The 13,928-nt window shown below is 45.3% G+C and overlaps 1 protein-coding gene across 1 annotated transcript in view; it reads left to right on the forward strand.

The window, feature by feature from the left end:
• NUDCD3 (NudC domain containing 3) overlaps positions 1-13,928 on the forward strand; it is a 55,897-nt gene that overhangs the window by 16,707 nt on the left and 25,262 nt on the right. The gene's annotated exons all lie outside the window — the stretch shown is intronic.

Raw genomic sequence — 13,928 nt, forward strand, 5'->3', positions numbered from 1 at the left:
CCATATAACACAGGTCCTGAAAGACCTACTTTGGCTCCCAGTACGTTTCTGAGCAAAGTTCAAAGTGTTGGTGCTGACCTTTAAAGCCCTAAATGGCCTCGGCCCTGTATACCTGACGGAGTGTCTCCACTCCAATCATTCAGCCTGGACACTGAGCTCCAAGGGCCTTCTGGCTGTTCCCTCACTGTGAGAAGTGAAGTTACAGGGAACCAGGCAGAGGGCCTTTTCGGTAGTGGCACCAGCCCTGTGGAACCTGTTAGAAGCTGCCTAGAGTGGCTAGGGCAGCCCAGTCATATAGGAAGGGTATTTGTTGTTTGTTTGTTTGTTTGGTTGGTTGTTGTTGCTTTGTTTCTGAACACAGAATAGTATTAGAACTAGGCTAGATCCACACTTCCTGATGATATTCTACTTGCCAGAGATCTTTTAGGTGGGGAAGCAGTCAAAAGTTATCCCCCCCTCCCATAGCCTGAAATGGTACAGTATGTGATGTACAGATCCAGCCTGACACTGTTGTCACAAATACAGATAATCAAACCCAAGGAAGATAGATTATTTTTTGGGGTTCAAGGTAGATGGGGCTTACTTTTGCCATACCTTCTGCCACACCTAGAAATTGAAATTTTCAAAGGTACTTCCAGATGGAGTTGTATGAATGTCGGCACACTGAATTTGCATGCATGACAGTCCAAAGGAGGGATTGTAACGCAGATCCAAAATGCTACCTGGTACCTCTTATTCCACCCACCACCACCACTTTCTGGTTTACAAGCTATCCAAATGGGGTACAAGATGGAGCCAATTGTTTGATATCATCCTGAATGTATAGCATCTTTTCTGTCCTATCCACTTTGGCCTAAGAATGTGTTTCCATTGTTTTAATGGGCCCAGTATAAGATATTGTACTCGATGCTGCTTGTTTTATTTGAATTGGCGCTGGTAACTTGCATAGTTTATACATATATTTTGAAAACAAACTGTCAGGACATGATTCTGAAATGTATTTTTCATTTGTAATCAAACAGGGACCACAACTGAGTTCATCTTGGATTCCACATTGCCTCAGGCTGTGTTTGACATCCAGTAAAAAAAAAAAGTGGGCTGCAAATGGCTATAAATTAAGCTTTGACTTCCTAAAATATGCTGCATCTTGTGCCTGAGTGGTATAGGGCGGGTATATAAGACCCTTGGGTATAGGGCGGTATATAAATTTAATTAATTAATTAATAATGAGGAACGTTCCTGTTGGCCAGTGAGTAAGGTTGGATTGTGCTTTTGTTCCATTGACAAAAAAGTTAAGGCCTATAACTTTCTTTTGTACTAATGAAGCCTTACAACTTCAATCGGGTGTTGGAAATCTAAATGCAGCAGCAGAGCTTGAGTGTATCATGTCTTCCATATCAATTATTTGCTTTGGGATCTGGGTGCCTAACTCTGGAAATGAGGACATGAAACCCAACTGAACCTACATTTTGCTCTCTCTTCCTGCTGTTTTGTTAACCAAGAAAAAACTCCCTTTGCTGTAGGCAAGAGGACAGCGTGTGACTTGGTTTAAATAAAACATGGTTTCTTTGCTTAAAATCATTGCTCATTAAAATGGAGAAACTTCAGTGAAACCCTCTCCAAAACAAACTCTGGTTCCCTCAATGCAGCATTGTGGCTTTAGAAGTGGGTAATTCAAGATGTCTAGGTTTGAAAAAGGCCCCCATTGAAATCAGTGTTAGTAAAAATAAAATAAAATTGGTCCTCCTTGGGTGAAAAGCCTGATTCTAATTCTAATGTATTGATACTGTCTTTAAAGTCTCCTTTCTGGTAGTTTGTGTATGTAAGCATTGTGTGAGCAGTGAAAGCGCTGCCCTTGGCCCAAATTTCCTAGCGATGATGGAGTCCATCTTTCTGTCAGTGGACTTGTGGAGCAGGGGTCAGCAACCTTTTTCAGCCGTGGGCCAGTACACCACCCCTCAGACCATGTGGTGGGCTGGACTATATTTTTTTGGGGGGGAAATGAACGAATTCCCATGCCCCACAAATAACCCAGAGATGCATTTTAAATAAAAGGACACATTCTACTCATGTAAAATCACGCTGATTCCTGGACCGCCCGTGGGCTGGATTGAGAAGGCGAATGGGCCACATCCAGCCCTCAGGCCTTAGGTTAAGGTAAAGGTAAAGGTACCCCTGCCCGTACGGGCCAGTCTTGACAGACTCTGGGGTTGTGCGCCCATCTCACTTAAGAGGCCAGGGGCCAGCGCTGTCCAGAGACACTTCCGGGTCACGTGGCCAGCGTGACAAAGCTGCATCTGGCGAGCCAGAGCCGCACACGGAAACGCCGTTTACCTTCCCGCCAGTAAGTGGTCCCTATTCATCTACTTGCACCCGGGGGTGCTTTCGAACTGCTAGGTTGGCAGGCGCTGGGACCGAGCAACGGGAGCGCACCCCGCCGCGGGGATTCGAACCACCGACCTTTCAATCGGCAAGCCCTAGGCGCTGAGGCTTTTACCCACAGCGCCACCCGCGTCCCTACAGGCCTTAGGTTACCTACCCCTAAAGGCAGTGCTAAAGGCGGTATTTTAGCCATTCAGTGTCAACAAAGTTGGTATTTTAGCCATTCAGTGTCAACAAAGTTAAGTCCTTAACACAGGCCCTGCCATAAATGAAATCAGGAAGCTTTCATTCTTCTGCCACAAGTCGTATGCAATTGACAAGCACATCTATGAGCTGAAAATAATAAGTTGTGTTCTTTTGCAATGTGACGTAACTTGCTTGCTATTCTGAAAGCATGATGAATCCCTGGTTTGTAAAATAATTAACAGAAAGGTTGCTTTAGAAAGCCAGCACGTGTGGTGTCCTAATCCTGATCCAGCCTCGATGGATGTATAACAGGAACCTCAAGTGTCCTTAAGTCAGGGCTGGGCAGCTTTGAGCCTCCAAATGTTGTTAGTTAATAGGCTGAGGAACCTTGTGCCCCCTAGATGTTGTTGAACTACATAAAGTGCATCATTTCTGACCATTGGTCATGCTGGCTGGGTGCTGATGGGAGATGTGAACACAATGCAGCATTTGTAGCAGTGACAACCTCATGTCTTGCAGGCAGTGACCATTATAGGTACGTCCAATTGATGTGCAAACATGTGAGTCCTTCCGGTGTATATTTGCACACCCCGTATCTTGCAGTAGCAAAAACGTTCTTTATTGACTCATGGTCAAATAAGTTTTCTTAGCCTTGTGTCTTCCTCAGATCACCAGTAGATGGTGCTATTGTATCCTTCTCTGAGACACGTTCGCTCTATTAACCTTATTGATTTGTAACCCATGGTCCCTTTCTAAGGGGCTGTTCAGACTTCTAAGGGGCTTTTTAGTGGCTTTTTAGCAGTGTTGAGTACTGCTGTGGCCTTGCACAAGGAAGTCTGGAGTGTCTTATTAGAATCTTGGTGCAACACCTACTCTCTTGAGCCAAAAGGGCTCCTAGAGCAGCTGGGAAGTCAATAAAAATCTAAACACATGGCCTTAAAATTCTAATGGAAAAAGGAATGGAGAGGGAGAAAGGAAACAAGCAAATTCAGGCACCACTTCTTAAAGTTACATTTCTTTTAACAACCAACAGGGATGGCACTAGTTTAGATACCTTGGTGGAATGCCCATTGCTAGGTGACAGCTGAGAAAGAACCAATTTCAGGAAAAATACTATATTAGTTGCTTTCCGTTGCTGCTCATCTATCAATAGGGATATCTCGTATGAAATGTTCCTTACTGTCCTCGGTTCATTCCTTTGCATTTCTGACCTCCTAGTTAATTACTTTGATGGGCTCTTCTTGCCGTAGGCTGCTGTCAAAGAGATGATTTAAATGCCTGACCACTGAAATAAATTCCAGTCTGTTTAGCTATGCAGGGTGCCTTTCTGTGAAATGCCAGGCTTCCTACGTGCTGGCTTTGAGAAGAAGGCCTATGAAAGGACCTCATGCAGTTTTCGTGCTAGCTTGAAACTTGGTTATTTCTTAGCTGAATCATTTTGCTGTTAACTCGGTGTTCTTGCTGTTCTTTTTGGGTTACCCAGAGTAAGTGGGTACAGCATCTGGGACCCACTCCTTTCCATTGAAAGGATACCTGAGTTGGAATTAATTTTATAATGAAATGATTTTAGAATGTTTTATCATTTCACTGTTGTTAGCCGCTCGGAGCCCGGCTTCGGCTGGGGAGGGTAGGATATAAATAAATTATTTTATCATTATTATTATTATTATTATTATTATTATTATTATTATTATTACCTGCCCTGTGCAGGTCTACTGTTTTCAGTGAGGCGTACTTCCTTGTAGACTTGTTTAGGATTGCAACCTTAAATCTTGAAGATTTCTCTTTTCACTCCTGTTTGGATGAGTAGCTTTAGAGATAGAAAACATTCAAGTGCCCGGGGACAGCCTAGTGGCAGCCAGGGGTTTCTGTTTTGCCTCCTTGAAATAGACCTTGGGCTGATTTGAGGGGCTCGTTAAGCAACAGAAAAGTGATGAAGGAACCTCTTTGGGCATGTGTGATGAGGGCTATTGCTGTAGGTAGGACTCATGCCCTGCATGCAGGTTCAACCCTCGTCATAGCTAACTTAAAGGAGCAGGTAGCAGATGATGGCAAATACCTTTTCCAAACATCTTGGAGAATGTCTCCTGCCAGCTTTGGGTATAACTTTGATAAACTTCACCACGCCCCGGCTCCGCCATGCATTTGCTGTCCTGTCCATATATGAAATCTCCTGCATGTCTAATATGGTTCCTAAGACACTGTAATAAAAACCTTTAGCGACATGCAAACTCAAAATATGTCAGGTCCCAAGTGGTTTGAGAGAGCAAAGTCATTGTTAATACTATAAAGAACCTTTCCTAAAACACAGAAATGCCTATTGGGGGCTATTCAGGATGTTTGTTTTTTGAAAGAAAAATCTGCATTAAAAATAATTAGCCAGGCATTATGTGCTAAATGCTGAATTCTGTCAACTGATAGCAATAATGCATGCCAGGTTGTTTTTTACATGCGTTCACTCAGTTTGCATGTTCCGAAGAGCATCTCTTAAGTGTTTGCAGAATCTTTTGATTCAGCTTAGTTGATTCTGCTTAGTGGTGGACGCTGCTGCCAGAGCTAAACATGGAGCCCTGTGTTTGCAGAATCTGGAGTATTTTAGTAATGTGCAACAAGAAGTGAAGATGGAGCAGCAGGGACGCGGACTTATAAAAAATATTGGGGGGGCCCGGGAAAGCTCATGAATAATAAATAAGCTCATGAATATGCAAATAAAGTGGTGCCGCCTCCTCGTGAGCGAATAGGGGAGAGCGTGCTGCGCCTATTAATCAGCTCCAAAGGAAATTGGGTGGAGCTTTTGCTCGGGAGGGAGGGCAGGAGGCATGCAGCCCGCCCCTCCCTGTGCATTTTGGGCTGGGGGAGGGGCGGCGATGGCGCTCTGCTGGAGGGGCGCCGGAGATTATTGGGGGGCGGAGCCCCCCCAAACGAATTTTTGAGGGGGCTCGGGCCCCCTCAAGCCCCATGGAGTCGGCGCCTATGTGGAGCAGTAAAACGGCCTGCCAGGGAGCAATGTGGGAAGAACAGAACTCCGCAGGCTGACACTGCTCCAGAATGCTGAAATCGCTTTACACATGTTACGTAGATCTGCAACTATTTGCATCAAATCATGAGTTTGGGAAGGCACCTTTTTTCTTTTTAAAGGTAAATGAAGATTTTCGGGAATTCCAAGTTCTGTGCCATATACACAGAATGAATGAATGAAATCACGAGGGACAGCAACTCTAGGCTTCAACTTTGAGCCTTGGTAGACAAGAAATATTTGTGCTTGCCACAGCTGACTCCCCCTTTCTGCTGAGGAAAGGACAGTGCTTTGTTTGATGTCCTGTGGTGCTCAAGTCCAGGCAACTTGGGATGAAGAAGTCCCTGCTGCCCTCCTCAGCTCTGCCCTGCTCCGAGTTTCACGCACTCAGAAAAGCAGCTAGGAATCTCACTGCTTTCCATGCATCTGCATGGCTCTACATACTGTCTGGGAAAGTCATTTCTCTCCTCCAAAATCAGGAGAAGGATGCCAATTCTCCCCAACACTGTGCTCACCAGTGGCACATCGTACCTGTGGACTCTTGGGCTGGAGGAGGAGAAAGAACGATAGATACAAATGAGCATGCCTGTTGAAAGGAGATGAACATCAGATTTGTTGGTGTTTATGTTTGGTTTAAATAAATAATTAAAAAAAAGCTTTCACCCCCCCCATGACACATTGAAGCAAAAATAGAACAAGGCGGAACACATGGACGCACCCATCACCCCCACTACCATCAGCTAAGTATGAGCAATGCTGAACCCTTTATTTAAAAGCTGACGTTTCCCAACCCTCTCCTCCTACAGTTTCAACAGTTTTGATTTTTTGGCCTGCTGAGGTTTTCTGCTCTTATTTAGGTGGCCGGCATGGCAGGTGGTTTGGTTTGCCACGATCGTTCTTCCTAGGGTCTGTCTTCTGGGTAGACATCCTTCTTGTCCTCTGTCTCCAGCACAGGCATGATTGATTCCCAGAAATGCATTCCCTGAATGTCTGTAAGGTGCCAACAGCAGCTCATTCCCCTAAGGCATGGGTAGCCCAATGTTATTGGACCTCTGCTCCCATTATCCCTGATCATCTGCTGTACTGGCTGGGGCTGATAGGAGCTGGGGTCCCAACGTCTTCCAGAGGGCGCCAAGTTGGCTATCACTGTCCTAAAGCACCCTGGGCACTTTCTGCTTGTTCTGAAGATGCTTCTTCCCTGTTAGACACTTTAACAAAGAAGCTTGCCACCCTGCATTTGTCCAGTTCTAGATTCCTCCCTCCAAGTATTCCGATGCTTCTTACAGTAGCTTTGCTTTGCAATTTCTGGAACCGTTGAGGCTTGTCAGCTCCCAATCTGCCACTTGCACATTTCTACTTTTGCTTGTGGGTCTTCAAAAACCCATGGCTTTTCATCTCTGGTCACCTATGAGTGTGACGAGAGATGAAAGTGGGTGGACCAGTAGATGTGACTCTTTTGTGCAGTAGGCTGCATTCCAGCCATCCAAAAGCCCAAAGTTTCTCTCTTATCTTTCATCCAGGCAAGCGAGAGACACAATCACAATTAAGTGTGCAGCTACATTCCAGCAAGTCAAAGCCCTTGAGGAGGGTGCAGACCAGAGCTGGGGATGGCAGGGCCTATAGGGGACATGACCTAGGGAGACTATTGAGGCCAGGGCCTGAGGCTTCCTACCTCTGTGCTAGAGGAATTCCACTTCTTTGAAAATGAGTCTTCAACCTTTTAAAACTGACATTCAGATCAAGCCTGCGGTGCAGTCTGGGACCCACTTCTTTGGTGAACTTGGACATAGATACTTGCGAGTATTTTCCCTCGTTGATGACCAAACCCTGAGCATGGCTTAATTAATGTGTGGAACTTACAAGCCCTAAGCTGTTGGAGATTGAGGAATGAATTCTTTATTTTGTTTAGGCTGCATGTACAGAACCATAGGGACGCTGTTGGTGCTGTGGGTTAAACCACAGAGCCTAGGACTTGCCGATCAGAAGGTCGGCGGTTCGAATCCCCGCGACGGGGTGAGCTCCCGTTGTTCAGTCCCAGCTCCTGCCAACCTAGCAGTTCGAAAGCACCTCAAAGTGCAAGTAGATAAATAGGTACCGCTCCAGCGGGAAGGTAAATGGCGTTTCCGTGTACTGCTCTGGTTCTCCAGAAGTGGCTTAGTCATGCTGGCCACATCACCCGGAAGCTGTACACCGGCTCCCTCAGCCAATAAAGCGAGATGAGCTTGCACTTTGACATGCTTTCGAACTGCTAGGTTGGCAGGAGCAGGGACCAAGCAATGGGATCTCACCCCGTCGCGGGGATTCGAACCGCCGACCTTCTGATCAGCAAGTCCTAGGCTGTGTGGTTTAACGCACAGTGCCACCCGCGTCCCTATGGTCATTGGTACCAGATGGTATAAGGGTCCCTGGAAAATAAGCAGGGCTGCTCTTATTTATTGCATTTACATCCCACCTTTTTCTCAAGGAGCTGAAGGAGGTGTACACGGTTCTCCCCCTCCTTGATTAATCCTCACAGCAACCCTGTGAAGTAGCTTAGGCTGAGTGAAGGTGACTGATCCAAGGAGACCCAGTGAGCTTCACAACTCTTCTCCTGACTTCTGAAGCACTTAATCTGCCGAAGCAATTTCAGACCTGAAAGTTGGTCAGAAGCTAGACTGGAATGTGTAAAGAAACCTTGAGTCTAGACATGCCCAGAGTTACACAGCCGCTGCCCACCTCTTTGCTAGCATAAAGGAAGGAGGATAACACTGGGTAACAGCTGGTAATATCTAAAGCAGGCTTCCTCAACCTCGGCCCTCCAAATGTTTTGAGACTACAATTCCCAGCATCCCTGACCACTGGTCCTGCTAGCTAGGGATCATGGGAGTTGTAGGCCAAAAAAAACATCTGGAGGGCTGAGGTTGAGCAGCCTGATCTAAAGTCTCAGAAGGTTTCCTCTTACTACTGTCCCTTTTAAAGGAGGATAATATGTTGTTGTTTAGTTGTTTACTCGTGTCCGACTCTTCGTGACCCCATGGACCAGAGCACGCCAGGCACTCCTGTCTTCCACTGCCTCCCGCAGCTTGGTCAAACTTATGTTCGTAGCTTTGAGAATACTGTCCCACCATCTCGTCCTCTGTCGTCCCCTTCTCCTTGTGCCCTCCATCTTTCCCAACATCAGGGTCTTTTCCAGGGAGTCTTCTCTTCTCATGAGGGGGCCAAAGTATTGGAGCCTCAGCTTCAGGATCTGTCCTTCCAGTGAGCACTCAGGGCCGATTTCCTTCAGTATGGATAGGTTTGATCTTCTTGCAGTCCATGGGACTCTCAAGAGTCTCCTCCAGCACCATAATTCAAAAGCATCAGTTCTTTGGCGATCAGCCTTCTTTATGGTCCAGCTCTCACTTCCATACTGGGAAAACCATAGCTTCTCACTTCACTACTGGGAAAATCATAGCTTTATCTATACTGAGAATAATATATCCTTCCTTAAAAGAGGTCCTAGCATGTAGTTATAAAGGGAACAAATAACAGGCCACACAGTTCTCTAAGCATCTTGTCTACAGGTTACCGTAGCTGAAAGTGATTCATGCAACAGCACTTAGCTGAGGGCCCAGATGTTTCAGTCACGGGACATAAAATCAAAGTGGAATCTTAAGCTGGAGCACATGCAAGCATGTTTTCTTTGCTAGGGTGCACAGTTGTGCTGCCCTCACTGCAGGAAATATGTCTTTACATAGGCTCTAAGTAGGACTGCCAAGTGTGTGTGTGTGTGTGTGTGTGTGTGTGTGTGTGTGTTGATCATGTGCCTTTTTAACGCATTGCATTTTCAGGAAATGTGCATGCCATCAAAACCTCAGTACATATTGCTTTTAGATATACTAAAGAAAACGTAAGCAAAGTTGACAGTTTAATAACCAAAAGACATGGTGATCTTTAATACTGTGGTTAAAGTAATCATACAAGAGCCAGCAAGAACCCTAAAAAATAAATGTGTCTTTACGCACTTGATAATCAGCCACACTGTGGCTACATTTCACCCTCATCAATTTGTCAGCTGATTTAGTTGATTGCCAACTAAACTGAATAAAGCAGGCAGCCCTAGTTGTCGACTACAGTTGGTTGAATTTGTGACTAGTCTTCCACCACCCTTGCCTTTGCAGACCTCACTGCTTCATTTCCCATAATCCTTCAGTAAAACTTGAGGTAAGACATGTCAGGGTGAACATGTCAGTTGACCAAGCCATTTCCCTGCTTTAGAGAGAGAGTCTAGGCCTTTGGAAGGATATCCTCTGGAAATTAACAGAATCCATGAGCTTCTGGGCGCAAACAATGCTAATATCTTCTTTCTCCTTGCTTCCTGCAGAAACTTGAAATCATTGTAGTCCAAGCCTTTGAACATGGTGAAAAATCCTAGATATAATAACGAATAAGCCAATGAGACTAAATAACTCTGAATTCTAATTTCAGAGGGACCACGCATGCCTGTCTTGTCCCCTGTGCGTTAGGAAATAATATTTTAGTGCCCTCTGTGGGGTTTTATAGGTCAGAACTAGCAACTAGATACATGTCTGAAAATCAACAGAAAGGCAGGACTGGCAGATGGTGAAGACCTGATGTGGGTGCCATGTGCTCCTGATTTGTCAGGAGGCAGACTGTTGTGTTCAACACTAACTGAAGCTTCTCAAAGTCATCCAGGCTTTAAAGAGTATTAGTCCGTTCATCCTCCTGAAATCCATTACACTTACCAGGAAAGAGAGAGAGGGAGTATTGTAAATCTGATAGCTTCCCCCCTGCTTCTCTGTTCTATTTGTCCTCCAGCCCTTTTGGCTCCTGTAGTCTCTAGGCATTTTAGGAAGCTGGAATCAGCCAGGTTTGTTCTATGCTGCCATAACAACTGTCTCCATGGAAATGGAGCTCCAATGAGGGAACTTTTGCAAAGTCTGTTCCAGCACCCTCCTTATCCTTGCTCCATTTCAGAACCCATTTTAAAATTAAAACAAAATGTTGCCAGCCACCAGAGACTTTTCCGTTCAAGTCCCCCAGTTCTCCCATTTCTTTCTTTCTTTCTAAGCTGAAATTGCACTGCACGAGTCGGGCCTCATCCCTTAGCCAGGATGCCAGACAGGGCGATCTTGATGTACTTCCTCTGAGCTGAGCAGTGTGCTGGGCGAATCTATCAGACTGGATTTTACTGTTGCAAAGTAAGAGTAAGAGCTTGCATCTGCACTCTGCCCTGGGTTCCGCAGTAACATAATTGTGCAGTCACCTTCAGTTTCTTAACGGGATGGGCCCATTTTTCATCCCTAGTGATCAGCACAAGCCACTTAAGTCGCCTGTTAGAGGGATTGATGCATGTGGATTGTCGATTAGAGGTCAATTTGGTGACCTGTTTTGGTAATCCTTGCATTTTGTGAATGCCTTATCAAAGCGGATTTATGTATCACTATAATAGTAAGTCTTACGGTCCATAAGTGGACGCTGAGGGTGGAAAACTAGGGTTTCTTTTCGCTTTCCTTGGGAGAAGGCAAAGACTTGGCTGCCGAAGGAACAACTGGGAGTCCTAAAGGACGCTCCCAGTTATTATTTGGCAAGTGAGGCTTGCTGTTGGCACTGATCATCGGTGACAGCAAGCCCCGATAGGTGCAAGTGGATCCCTGCTCCAGACAAGTTTTCCTGATAGCACTGATTGGCTCTTACAGCAAGCCCTACTGGGTTACTGATGTCATGGTGACATTAGATGGGTGCCCCTGTTGTAGCCTATTGCTACTAGGGAGAAACTGCTGGAACCACAAAGGACAAGCTTCCCCACCTACCTTGCCCCACTGCCCTGCCAGGGACCCTTATAAAGAGAAAGTGCTGCTTACATTTTCCCTCTTGCTCGCTCAACATTTTTCTGGGGGGGATGCTCTTCGTCTTTTTGGAAGGAACAAGAACACATTTGGCTTTTGAAATGTTAAGGTTTTGTTTTGAATCTGTATCATTTATATCGTTTGCAATCTGAAGAAGTGTGCATGCACACAAAAGCTCATACCAAGAACAAACTTAGTTGGTCTCTAAGGTGCTACTGGACAATTTTTAATTTTTTAAAATATATTTCTACTGTGTCAGACCAACAGAGCTATCTACCTGAATTGTTTGCAGGTACATTTCTTTGTAAGCGGCCTTGGGGGCCTTTCTTGGGGTAAATAGGCAGCATATAAATACAGTGCAAAGAAAAAACATAATTTGAAAACTATGTTAGCCCTATCATGGAAAGTGTGAATCCAATCCAAGTAACCAAAGCAAATGGAGCGCCAAGGAAAATTTGGTCATGGCTATTGTCTGAGCATATAAATTAACTAAGCAATTCAGGATCTGAGAGGCCCAGCCCACCACTTAATCGTCTCTCCCAAAATCTTTAGGGAAGATGATTTAACTCTGATCATTTTAGCTGCCCTTTTCAAGCTGAAATATCTTTTTTTGAGATGGGGATAACCAGAATTGTACACAGTATTCTAGCTAGGCCTGCACTGCAATGGCAAGGTGCATGATGTTATTTCTGCTCCTTTCCTAATAATTCCTTACACTGATTCTGCCCTTTTCACTGGTGCAGCACAGTGAGTTGACATTTTTAGCGAACTTTCCACTATGACAAGGAACGTTCCTGGATATTCAGAGCCAATTACAGATTGTCAGTAGAAAGGTAAAATTAGGGTGCTGTACTTCCAGCTGCCATTCTGTTGCCTAGTCACCCAGTTTGGACTCTTTTGGAGGTTTTACCGTCTGCTTGAGTTTCTACCATCCAGAATTTGATGTTTCCTGCAACTTGACTGCCCTGCTGTTCAGTCATATTATTTTAAGGGCAAGCAATGCCCAAACATTTCCCTGGCCTGCTGCAAACTTTTAATGTTTGTTCTTCTAAAGTTAGAGGATTGATTGGTGATCATGAGTTTCTTCTTTCTTAAATACTTTGAGCTTCAAGCTCCCTGATTTATATTTATAGTCACCTAGTTTGTCTTGTATTTCTTGTGTTGACAAGAGTTTGTTATTTTTGTAGAAGTCTGGTAGGCAGTATAGGCCTTTGGCTTGCCAAGTTTTGTGCTATGTGATAGAATAGTGGGGGGTGAACCTGGGGAGGGGGGTTAATGGGGATGGGATTGTGGGGGGCAGTTTGCCAGTTTTTCCTTCCATGCTTTAAGAATGGACTGTGTGAACCTATTTAGTGTTATGGAGATGTTCCTTAGGTATACCTTTGTTTTGATCTGTGGGAGCGCATTGGGAGGTGGAGCAGGGCGAGAGGAGAGGCTTGTTCTGTGAAAACTGAGATTGCTTCTATATCCTGGAACTGCGTGATACCAGGCCAAGGAGTGTGTGCACCTACTTTCCAGTGACTTGGAAAGGGCAGCACCGAGTGCCGGCCATGCCATTCCGATCTTCTGTCGCAATGGCTCATGTGTCACCCTGTTCAGCAAACTCAAATAGTAGAAGTAAATCCAGTTGTCATAAAAAAAGTAATAAATTGTGTAAAGTTAGTGCTGCCTGCCTATTTTTTTCTTCAGAGTTCACTGTCCTCCATTGTCCTGTCGCTGTTTTTAAGCATTTGCCTCTTGTTGTTTTTCCACATTACCATGACTGACCGCAGCTGTCCTTTTGCTTAGTCTATTTTTAACCTTTTTCTTTTGTCTGGAGGCTGCCCAAAGCTAGACAGAATTGAGTGGGGAGGGGCGCATTTAGTGTGATTGAGTCCCATGATGTGAAATGCAAACTCTCCCCCCCCCCACAGCCCCCCACAACATTGGCAATGCTTTACTTTCTGGCACTGGAGGCAACCAAAGGGTGACTTGCTAGTCTTAGCTCTCTGGAGAAGCCACTCGGGCCATTTTAATACAAATGTTATTAGTGGCACAACAGCTGGCACTCCTCAGTTTAACCTAGCAGATTTGTCATCCTTATGGATTAGCATGATGGAAAATGCAAGGTAAATATTGGGGGAGGGGCTGGCGGTCGGGAGAGGAAAAGTTGTTTCATGCTGCTTTCCCTGTTATCTATTAGAGGTAAAGGCAAAAAGTAAAGGATCCCAGGACGGTTAAGTCCAGTCAGATTCAACTATGAGGTGCGGCGATCATCTCTGCTTTCAGGCCAATGGAGCTACGTTTGTCTGCAGACACCATTTCTAGGTCATGTGGCCAGCATGACTAAACCGCTTCTGGCGCACTGGGACACTGTGACTAGTGCCAGAGCGCATGTAAATGCTGTTTACCTTCCTGCCACAGTGGTACCTATTTATCTACTTGCGCTGGCGTGCTTTCAAACTGCTAGGTTGGCAGGAGCTGGGACAGAGCAACAGGAGCTCACCCCATCACGTGGATTCGAACTGTTGACCTTG

The sequence above is a fragment of the Podarcis muralis genome, chromosome 15 (assembly GCF_964188315.1).
Source record: "Podarcis muralis chromosome 15, rPodMur119.hap1.1, whole genome shotgun sequence".
NCBI classification, from domain to species: Eukaryota; Metazoa; Chordata; class Lepidosauria; order Squamata; family Lacertidae; genus Podarcis; species Podarcis muralis.